A 10,874-nucleotide genomic window follows, 5' to 3' on the forward strand; every position below is an offset into this window, starting at 1 on the left:
GGCACGAGGCCTTAAGTTGCGCGACACATATGTCTTTGAGCCGCTAGAGGCTTTAAAAGCCCGACTCAAACGTTTGAACCGCCTAGGGCTGATTTCGGAGCTCGATCAGAGCTTCTGAAACTCAAGCAAGGCAATCGTGATGTTCACGCTTATGCCCAGCACATACGACTCTTAGCGAGTTGTAACACAAACAACCCAGTTCATAAACACACGTTGATTACGGTGATCATGCAAGGTCTTACGGATGGTCCCGTAAAGACCCACCTGTTCCGCTTGGAACTGGATACGCTTGAAGAAGCAATATTCGTTGCGGAACAGGAGGATTTTAGCTTGAGACAGGCTCAAGCTAGTTCGTCATCGTATCGTCCTTCAAAACGACACGAGCTGGGAGGTCCAGAACCTATGGACCTCTCTTATGCCGAAAGCGAAAAACCTCGCTATTCGAACAACAAGCGATTGCAGAAATGCAATCGCTGTCAAAAGTTAGGACACTACGCTCATGAGTAGTGCCCCACGCCCAGAACCGAGAGGTACTGAACGTAATTATGGACCAAATGCCAAAAAGGACAACGGTCGCGGGTCCGACGTTGTTGCGAAATCGCAACAGCGAGGCGGACCGTATTAAAAACGGTCGGGGTCTTGACTAAAGTTGCTTTAGACACACAATCATTGTGTCTGCACCTGGTGATGAGGTATCCCTCATCACCTTGAAATTAAAAATGACAAATGATTTGTCACTTAGAGCCCTAGTGGACTGTGGAGCGTCGAATTACTTTGTTCGTCGGCAGTCGCTAAAGGGTCGTAGTCTCAAATATGTTGAGCGCAACATCCCTCCAACGAGGATGACGGTGCGTCTAGCGACAGGCGCATCGATAACAGTAATGAAACGCGTAGTGAAATTTCACTATACGTTAAGATATTTACAGTACGATGATGATTTCATCGTACTGGATTTGGATGACAAATCTGATGTCATCCTAGGTCTACCTTCGCTCAGAAAATACGAGCCAAGGATCAGCTGGCAGCATCGATCTGTAAAGATGCCTGTCACTTGTTCATCAGATGGCCATCTGATGAATTTCTTGGAGCGTCCACAAGCGTGTGGATGTACTACGAGTATGTGCGATTGCCTCACTTGTGGTACGGTCGTTAGTACGACTGCACAAGATCGCAGTATGATTATTAACCACCCTGTGGAGTCAGCTGCCGGCGGCTGTGCGAATGCACAGGCAGCGCCGAAGGTCCACCACTCGAATAAGTCGAGTGGGTTGAGACATGAATGTATGCCTAGCGGGCGACATTCAAGGAAGATACCGGTTGTCTAAAATGGACAACACGATGATCCTAGGTCGAGCATAGTCGACCGTAGAGGACCCGACTGTGATAGCGCGATCACAGTCGGAAGACGTTGAGGGAATAAGTCCCCACGTACTTGAGGAGAAATCTCCTCAAATAGTTAATGCTGAAGTGACTAGACTTCAGCATCCCAAGGGATTGATCCCTCGGGAGCCTCTGAATATATCCTAGGAAGAAACCGAGACATTAAATGTCTTGGTTAATGACGGATCAAGAGAAGGCGCTTATACTCTTAATTTGTATGCGCCTCCGAAGTTCACTTCGGAGATAACTCTTTTACCAACCCTAGAGCCTAAGCGCTTCTTGAGAGATCTGCATGGTGGTAAAATCAAGCAGATCTGCATACTCGTCACAGAAGACGATTACGTAACCGACATTTCGTAAGCGGTAATTTTTGCACAGAACGAACGGGTTCTCAGCAGCTCATCGATGGACGAAAGTGTCCTCGATGTGAAGACTCGTATTGAGAGATATACTTCTCAATCGTGGGAGTCACTTACGACAAATCCTTTACATAGGGATTTGACTGAATTCAGGTATGTATTTCCTAAAACAGTTCCATGCCAGTGGCCTAAGGATAAAGTTACTCGACATGAAATCGAGCTTAAACCGGGCTCGAAGTACTGTGTCATAAAGCAATGGCCACAGCCTCGTGAACAAGTACTTGCGATCGATTAATTCTTTATCGATCGATTAAATGCGAGCCATGTGAGGGAGCCAACCTTTCCACATAGCTCTCCGACCTTCTGTGTGCGAAAGGCCACAGGAGGGTGGCGAATAGTGCCTGCATTAAATAAACTGAATGCTGCAACGGCACCGGCTAAAACGCCGATACCTAGAAATGACGTAATCATAGATGGTATGTCTAAGAGTACCATGTTTTCGTCTACGGATCCGATGGATTGATTTTATCAGATCCTTATGCGTGAACAAGACATCCCGTACACAGCAGTTAGCACTCCCAGTGGGTGCTCTGGGAATGGCTAGTAATGCGTCAGGCTTGCTTGCGCTCATGGTGTGTACAAAAAACGACCAGTAAGATTCACTTATTCGAAAGGTAAGCATGCACTTCCGCAAACGTTGGTAGAAGTAAAGTAAAAAATTAATTTATTCTTAGCTTGACCTCCAAAGACTAACTAACATGCATGTGCAAGAGCGCACCTCCGGCCCTTGTCGCTTTTTTCCAGCTTAAATTCTCCCTCGGCACTGTTTGCTGCTCTGCCTTTTCGCTCTTTTTATGACTTTCCAATCAAGTGCGGGCGCTCTTGGCTTTTTCTCACTTATTAAAACAGAACATCTAACATCGCCAAACAAAAACACGGTTTCTGATGTGCTCAGGGGCAGTCACACTCATTACACTACTCTCATGTAGATAATTAAGGTGTGGCTATAACGATTTCCTTATGTATTTAGGGGGGTGATGTCCCAAAGGCCAATAGGACGATTTAAAGACGATTGTATATTAATAAGTGTTGATTTTTGGATGCAGTGTAATGACCATACGTTGATAATACTTTATATGACGTTTTTATGGGGTGGAGAGCGATCGAACACATGAGCTCGATCGTATGCGAATTTACCGATGGCGCCATGATGTTAGCTCAGAATACAGATGAACAGCATGCGGCCATAGCCGAGTTCATATATATATAACATGAACTCGATAGGGCCAAGAGAAAGTAGCCTTGCTTCACCAGCAAGGCTCTCAACACACGGTAGCGTTGAGAGAACAGGGAACTCAACAATTGGAACTGCTGAGACAGCAGAATTTACATGCTGTTAATGGGTCGACGCTTCCACGTCGACCCGAATGCTTAACGATAGAAATCTCTAAGTTTAAAGCAGTCAAAGGCGACTCCTTCTCAAGATAGTCCGTTGAAACTGACGATGCCATTAAAGCTCGCCGTATCAGTGATGATGCGACAAAAGTGAAGTTTGGCATGTTCAACTTAACTGGACGTGCCAAACTTGGGCTTTAAATGTCAAGCTTCACGACCATTTGGTTTTTAAGTCGTATGAGGTCTTAAACATCCGGCTCAGGCAAACGTTTCGGCACCCACGTGCCGAATTCGGGGCTCGAGCCGAGCTCCCGGATTTAAAGCAAGGCAAGCGACCTTCACGCTTATGCCCAACATACACGATACCTGGTCGGTTGTATCGTGAATTATCCGATTAACGAACACACAGGTTTCTGTGTTCATGAAGGGTTCCGCAGACGGTCCTGGCAAGACCCACCTGTTGTGGATCGAATTAGAGACGCTTGACCAAGCGACCTCTGTAGCGGAACAAGAGGACTTCACCTGAAACAGGCTTTCGTCCACTCGGGTGCTTATCGTCCACCGAGACGACAGGAAAACTGTTGATGCAGAATCTATGGACCTCTCTATGTAGAGAGTGGGAAACCTCACTCGGGCCACTACGCCTACGAGTGTAGTGCCCCACGGCCAGTGCCTAGAAACACTGAGCGAAAAGATCGACCTCCTGCTAGGAACAGCGGAGGATGCGGATCCGACGCTGTTGCGAAGTCGCAACGGCGAGGTGGATCGTAAAAAAACGGTCTGAGTTAGTAGGAGCGGAGCGCTCTACTGGTCCAGCAACGTCGTGATAAATTGCATAACTTTTGATTAGGGTGCTCCTCATAAACATTGTGTGTAACTGCCCCAGGTGATGAGATTAAACTTATCATCTTCAAAAAATGTCAAATAAATTGCGACTTAAGTTCCTAGTCCATTGTGGGCGTCGAGCGAGTTTAATCGACGCCAATCGTTAGAAGATCGCAGACTCAAGTTGGTTGAGCGCGAAACTCTTATAATGAGGATGACAGTGTGCCTAGCAACAGGCGCACCTGTAAAAGTAAAGAAACGTGTAGTCGGTATTCAATACACGTTAAAATGTGAACAGTACGATGATGATTTCATCGTACTTGATTTCGATGATAAACTTGATGTCGTCCTTGGCTTACCATGGTTCAGAAAGTACGAGCCATGTATAAATTAACAGCATCAAACCAACCGTGACGATTTCTGCCTCTCGTTCAACAGAGGGTCATATGATAAACGCTTAGATCGTCCACTAACGTGTGGATGTGCTACGAGTGAGTGGGATAGCCCCACTTGTGGTTCGGTCGTTTGCACGACGCAGTGTGAATTTACACCACACTGTGGAGTCAGACCCCGACGGCAGTGCACAAGCACAGGCAGCGTCGAAGTTCGACCACTCAAATAAACTGAGTGGTACGAAACAAGGATGCTTGTTTGGAAAGCAACATCCAATAAAATTTGTAACGGCTGTCTATAAGAGGCAGTGCGAAAGTCTTTGATAGACTGGAGACTGGATAGTCGATCGAAGAGGATCTCGCTGGATGCGCAACCATAGCTAGAGGAAGTTGGAGAGGATACTCCCCAAATAAAACTTAAGGAAATAAATCCCAAGAATCTGTGGGAATAAGTCCTCAGAAATCTGTGGTCAAAGGCTCCCAGGAACCTTTGGAAATAAGTTGAGACATTAAAGGTCTTAGTAAGTAATGGATCACGTGTAGGCGCTTTTACGCTTGATCTAATAGCGCCTCCGAAATTAACTTCGGAGATAATTCAATTTCCAACGCTAGAACGGAAACGGTTCTTGCGTGATCTGCGTAGCGGCAAAGTCAAGCAAATCTTCGTAGTTGTCACAGATGACAAGTACGTGGTCGATATTAGGTCGGCAATAGTATTTTTAGAGAACGATCAGATTCTCAGCAGCTAATCGATGGACGAAAGTGTTCTCGATGAAAATACTCGGACGGAAGATTAACAACCCAATCCTGGAAGTCTTTCATGAAAATCCTATATGTAAAAATTTATAGAATTTAAGAATGTCTTCCCTGTATCAATATCGAGCGAGTTGCCTAAGGATAAAGGCACTCGACACGAAATCGACCTAATCCCAGGTTCGAAACACTGTGTCATGAAGCAATGGGCATTGCCTCGTGGATAAGTAATAGCGATCGACAATTCTTTGCCGAACGCTTCATAGCGAGCCATGTGAGATAATCAACTTACCCACGTAGCTTTCCGACATCTGTGTACGTAAAGCAACAGAAGGGTGACGGATTTTGCATCTATTTAATAAACTGAACGCTGCAACGGTACCGGTTCAAACGCTAATACCACAAAAAAAACGTAATCATTGATGGTATATCAAAGAGTACTATCTTTTCGTCAATGGAACTGATGGATGGATTCTATCATATCCTTATGGTGAACAGATATCCCGTTCACAGCAGTAAGCACCCCAAGCGGTACGCTATGGGAGTGGTAAGTCATGCCACAGGGACTTAGTAATGTCCCTGCGACATTCAACAGATGTATAACCAATCTGTTGAGATCGGTGCGAATTTTGCACCGAGCTATTTTGATCAATATCTTCGTTTATAGCAAAGCCATGAATGGAAAGTCAAACAATAAGTACATCGTGCCCACGTCCATAAGGTTCTTACACTTATGCGTAAGCACTAGTTGTATGCAGATCTCAAGAAGTGTATATTCGCTGAAATGAAACACCACTTCTTGGTGCATCGTGGACAAACATGGTGTACGCCCTGATCCGGAAAAGAACAAGGCGATCACCGATTGGCTTGTGCCAGCCGTTGTAAAGGGAGTTAGAAAGTTCCTAGGCTTAGCGGCATATACTTACGCTACTTACTTAAAGGGACTTAGAAAGTTCGTAGGCTTAGCGGCATATACTTAAGAAGAAGACTGTTAAGTCATCATGGAACGCTGATATTTAGCGCTGCTTTGAGTGTATAGAGCAAAACTTGATTGCAATCGCCAGCTCTGGCGATTTTGAACGAAGACCGACCATTTCATTTGGTCTGTGATGCCAGCGATCTTGCAATCGGCTGGGAATGAATTAAGACACAGATGACGAAGAGTTCGTCGTCTTTTATTTGATCGCGTTAGCTTCAACCAGCTGAACGCAACTATCCAGTGCATGAAAATTAACTCCTTGCCATGAATCACGCACTCGCTAAATTTAGGTCTATCTCCCAAGAGATAGACCGTTCATTGTATATACAGACCATACGTCTTTACGCACGGCCGTAAACAGTCCACTCCTCTCGCAAAATATGGCGAGTTGGTTTTCTTTCTTCGTGGAGTATAACATCTCCATGGATTATAAATTAGGACGACTTAATGTCGTCGCTGATGCCCTTCGCGCTGACTTAATTTTGATCCGGCTCCGCAAGCGAACACTGAGCATAAGGCCACTGTTGCAACAATAAGCGCTCCGTCGTTAGCATTACTCGACGACGTTAGAAGAGCTTATCATGAAGATAAGGCTCTTTAGGATTGATGTTTTACCTAAGATATTCATCCGAAGAATTCTTAAAAGGATTGTCGGAATCGTATCGATCCTCAACAGACCGGCACACAACACATAATGGGTTACTGTATTACACAGCCATTGCTGGCGACACACCTCGTGTATTCTTCCCCACCATGAATGATTTCTGCTTACGCATCATGTATGAGTGCCACGATGCACCAATAAGTGGTACACGTGGACGTGAGAAGACCTAACTCACGAAAAGTTGCGACTTCTACTGGCCACGCCAGTATGAGTTTGTCCGCAAGTACATACGTGTCTGCGAAGTTTTGTCAAAGGGTGAAGCCCAGTGCTCCATTGCGTGCTCCGTAACAACCTCTGCCTGTTTCGGCAGAGTGTCGGCGGTCTGTATCCATGGACTTTATCTTCAGATTTCCCGACGCCGAACATAGGAACAAATATATTCTTGTTTTGTTGATCATTTAGCATCTTACTGCAGTATCGACGTCGATCACAGCCAAAGGCTGTGCTCATGGCTTTGTTGACACGATATTTCAACTCTATGGGTTACCCCGCATACTTATTTCAGATCGAGACCCTAGATTCACGGCGGAATTTTGAGATACTGTGTTTAAATCACTTGGCAAATGTCAACATTTCATCACCATGAAACAGATGATCAGACGGAGCGTGCAAAACATATCCTCGAAGAGACACTTTATGGATACATCCACTCTTTTATAAGTTGGAGCGAGTTCTTGCCGATGGTAAAATTTGCCATTAACAATTCAGTGCATGCTTCTACGAAGCATACACCATTTTTCGTGAATGGCTTACGCCACCCACGTATACCCACCTTGTTTGATAGTCACTCTATTCAAAAGGGGGGCTCGCTCAGCAAAGAACCTTTTAGCTCTTGCTCATCGCTCATAAGCACTAAGGTCAATGCAAAGGATACCAATTCTGTTTTAATTAACATTGAAGTGGACAGACTGAGTAAGGACAGTAATGCCATTGCTGACTTCAATAACGATGCTGGAAGATTCAGCATCGAAAACAATATTATCAATGAAAACGATAATACTCAATAATATAGATTGATATCTCCGCAGTGTGAGCCGGTCTCACTGAAAACAAAACTAAAACCAAACAAAACTAAAACCGAGTCAGCAGGTAATTTTCTCTTGGCTAGAGAAGCAGTAGTCTGTTTCGCACAGGATTCCGTCGCTGATGCGGTAGACCGACGGAAACGGAGCTATGGCAAAAGTAAAAGAGCAAACAAGCTTTCATTAAAAACAAAAGATCTTGTCCTACTGTCTACAATAAACCTACCAAAATATGTAGCGACGAATGTAGATTACTGCACAGGTATTTCGGCCCGTGTCATGTACTACAACGCCAAGGCAATGCGTACACGATCGAACTGTCTCGTAGAATGCTTACGCAACCTACATTTTATGTTGGGCGCCTGCGCCCGTACCATCAGCACGAGACTTCTTCAGATTCCAAATTACGCCAGATCGGTCCAGGGCATCCTCCAAAGCCTGATGGTTCCTAGCCAAAGCCTTATGGTCTCGGAATAGAGTCTATTTCTCATGAACCAAACGATTTACTCTTTCCTTCAAGATAGAGATCTTCTGACGAGCTGTCACCAGCCCGTTTTGAAGGATGTGTCCATTCGTTCGCCAGTTGATCAGTCGCAACCTGCGCACAATTTCCTAACTGGTCACGGAAATAATTATCAGCCGTCATCGTCATCGCAAACTTGCGGCGACGGGATCACTCGTGATCAATGTCCTTCCTTAAATAGTGAAGGGTCTGACCAAATGACGTTGTTGATTCGGGCTCATCAAACGAGGCGAACCCAATGTTTCCTCGAAAGGCGTTTTTTTGTTGAAAGCTTCTCGAACCACCGTAAGGTAAGGGAGATTCGAACGAGTTATCTCGTTCGTTGGCGAGAGCATCCTCCCTCGCATGATAGTTGAGAGCCTCGTTCCCAACTGATATTAGACGTTCCGGGTCTCATCTTGCGGTGCGACGAGACCCATCCTCCTAGGCAGAAGGTCCATCGGAGAACGAGCACTTCCCACGCTCGTGAAATGATTGGAGGCTCTCAATTCCTTGACGCATCTCGTAAGAGACGAGCGTCCTCTAAAGAGGATCTTTAAGGAAATATGCTTCCTTAGGTGCATGACCTGCGCCCATAAAACAGTATGGACATAAGTCACCCCACGAGAGGCAAGGTATCCCTGCCTCTCCAGATAAATGGTGCTGCATGTAATGTGCACTGACTACGGTTCGTTTTTCGATCTCTTAACGGAAAACATTTAGTTTGTCAAGCCAGGCCTCGTGGCCTATGCTTTGCACACAAGTGCTGTCCAAGCTTGGAACAAAGGTGTGACATCCTTTGACCGCTTACAATTGTACCACAGATGCTGAAAAAGGCATCGATGAAGAATTCCGTCTCATCCTTACCAGGCTTGTGAAACCTATATTAGTTGAATGGCGGATTTGGTATCGGTTGTTGGTCTTATTAACCCAACGAGCTAGGTTACCCTTAGAGGGCAATATGGGCTTCTTTTCGGGAGCGAGTCGCAACGTATTGCAGCCCCGTCCCTGTTGAAGCATGTTAACGCTAACGCTAACATGGCTCTCGGAGCTATCCTTAGAATCACACCTTTCCTGGTGATGCAAATAGTACCACCAGCAGCGTTTTTTCCTGCGCAATCACTTAGTTCCTGCCAACGCATACTAATGTTCTCGAGAGTGATCGTCGTCCATGGAGTCATCATCAAATGACCCTCTACCAAAGAGGTCCGACGAGTCGAACACCTTCCTCATCATCTCTTTGGTTTAGAACTGAAAGGTTTAACGGACTCGCCCCGAATTTTTTAATATGAACCAGTAATGCAAAATTAACAGGAAAATACATAATAGTATTTTCCTGTCACCCCACAAGTAACAATAGGGACTGTTATTTAAGGGGTCGGTGATGTAATGGGGTGTCTACAGGGACTGTTGTTTAAGGGGTGGGTGATGTAACGGAGTGTCCCGTTAGATACGTATTTTTCCTAAAAGAGTAACAATTAATATTACGTTGTATGAAAGGAAACAAGCAAAGAAGTACAATTAATTATCTTTATTAATTATTTGACTTAATAGTTCCAATAGTACTAATTTTGGTGAAATTGATGCAACAAGACATTAGTTCTATTGATTGATTGATTTAGTTCAAATCAACCCCGCCAATCGTCACAAGGCACGATTGTGCGGTGCGCAAGGAGGTGCCATACATAGCTTTTATTGATATTACAAAGTCAGTAGTAGATAGAAGATCGTTACGTAGGAGCTTTATATATTAATACAGTTTTACTTTTCTTTATTCTTAAAGCCTAAGGACTAACCTCTGGAAGCTAAGACTACTTAGCTACCTGTAATCTTTCTCTGCACGTCGTGTACGTGAAGTAACCGAGCCACCTCACCTTCACTGTAATATGTGTAGGTCGTCTAGAATTGTTAGCAGCACTAGCAAAGGGTGCCCCGTTATAATGGGCCTATGTGTAACTATATTCGCAGACTAATGAGTTGTATTGATTCGTATTATTTGTAATAGTAATGCTAGAAAGTCATTCCAAAAAAATTCTGAAGTGATGGCGACTCCATGAAGCGAAGCTTCATCCCACTCAACATCATCCACTCCAAATTAACCATACCTACAAGGGAGATTGGATTGCGAAAATATATTGGCACTTTGCTTATATTGAAGCCCATCTGCTCAATTTTTATCGAGTCCCCCCAACGGAGCATAGCGGCTGCGCTATCTTTGTATGATCTTTGCTCTGACTAGGGTCCCTTTAACGGGGCACCTTTGCTAATACTGATAATAGCACTAGTCAACCTACACTGATTACATTGAAGATGACGTGCCTCGATTACTTCACGTACACGACGTGCGGAGGAATGCTATGAGTAGCTAAGAAGTCTTAGCTACTAAGGGTGAATTCTAAAACCTAAGAATAGGGAAATGTAAAAATATTTTAAGTTTTGTCATGACGACCTTATATATAATGGCTTTAATATATTAATAACTAACTATGCAAAGCCCCTCCTTGCGCGACGCCTACTTGTATCTTGTAACGATTGGCGGGGTTGAATTAAACTTAAATCAACCGATCCATAGAATTATGTTTTATTGCGTCGATATTACCCAT

The sequence above is a fragment of the Bremia lactucae genome, linkage group LG6 (genome assembly GCF_004359215.1).
Source record: "Bremia lactucae strain SF5 linkage group LG6, whole genome shotgun sequence".
NCBI lineage: Eukaryota > Oomycota > Peronosporomycetes > Peronosporales > Peronosporaceae > Bremia > Bremia lactucae.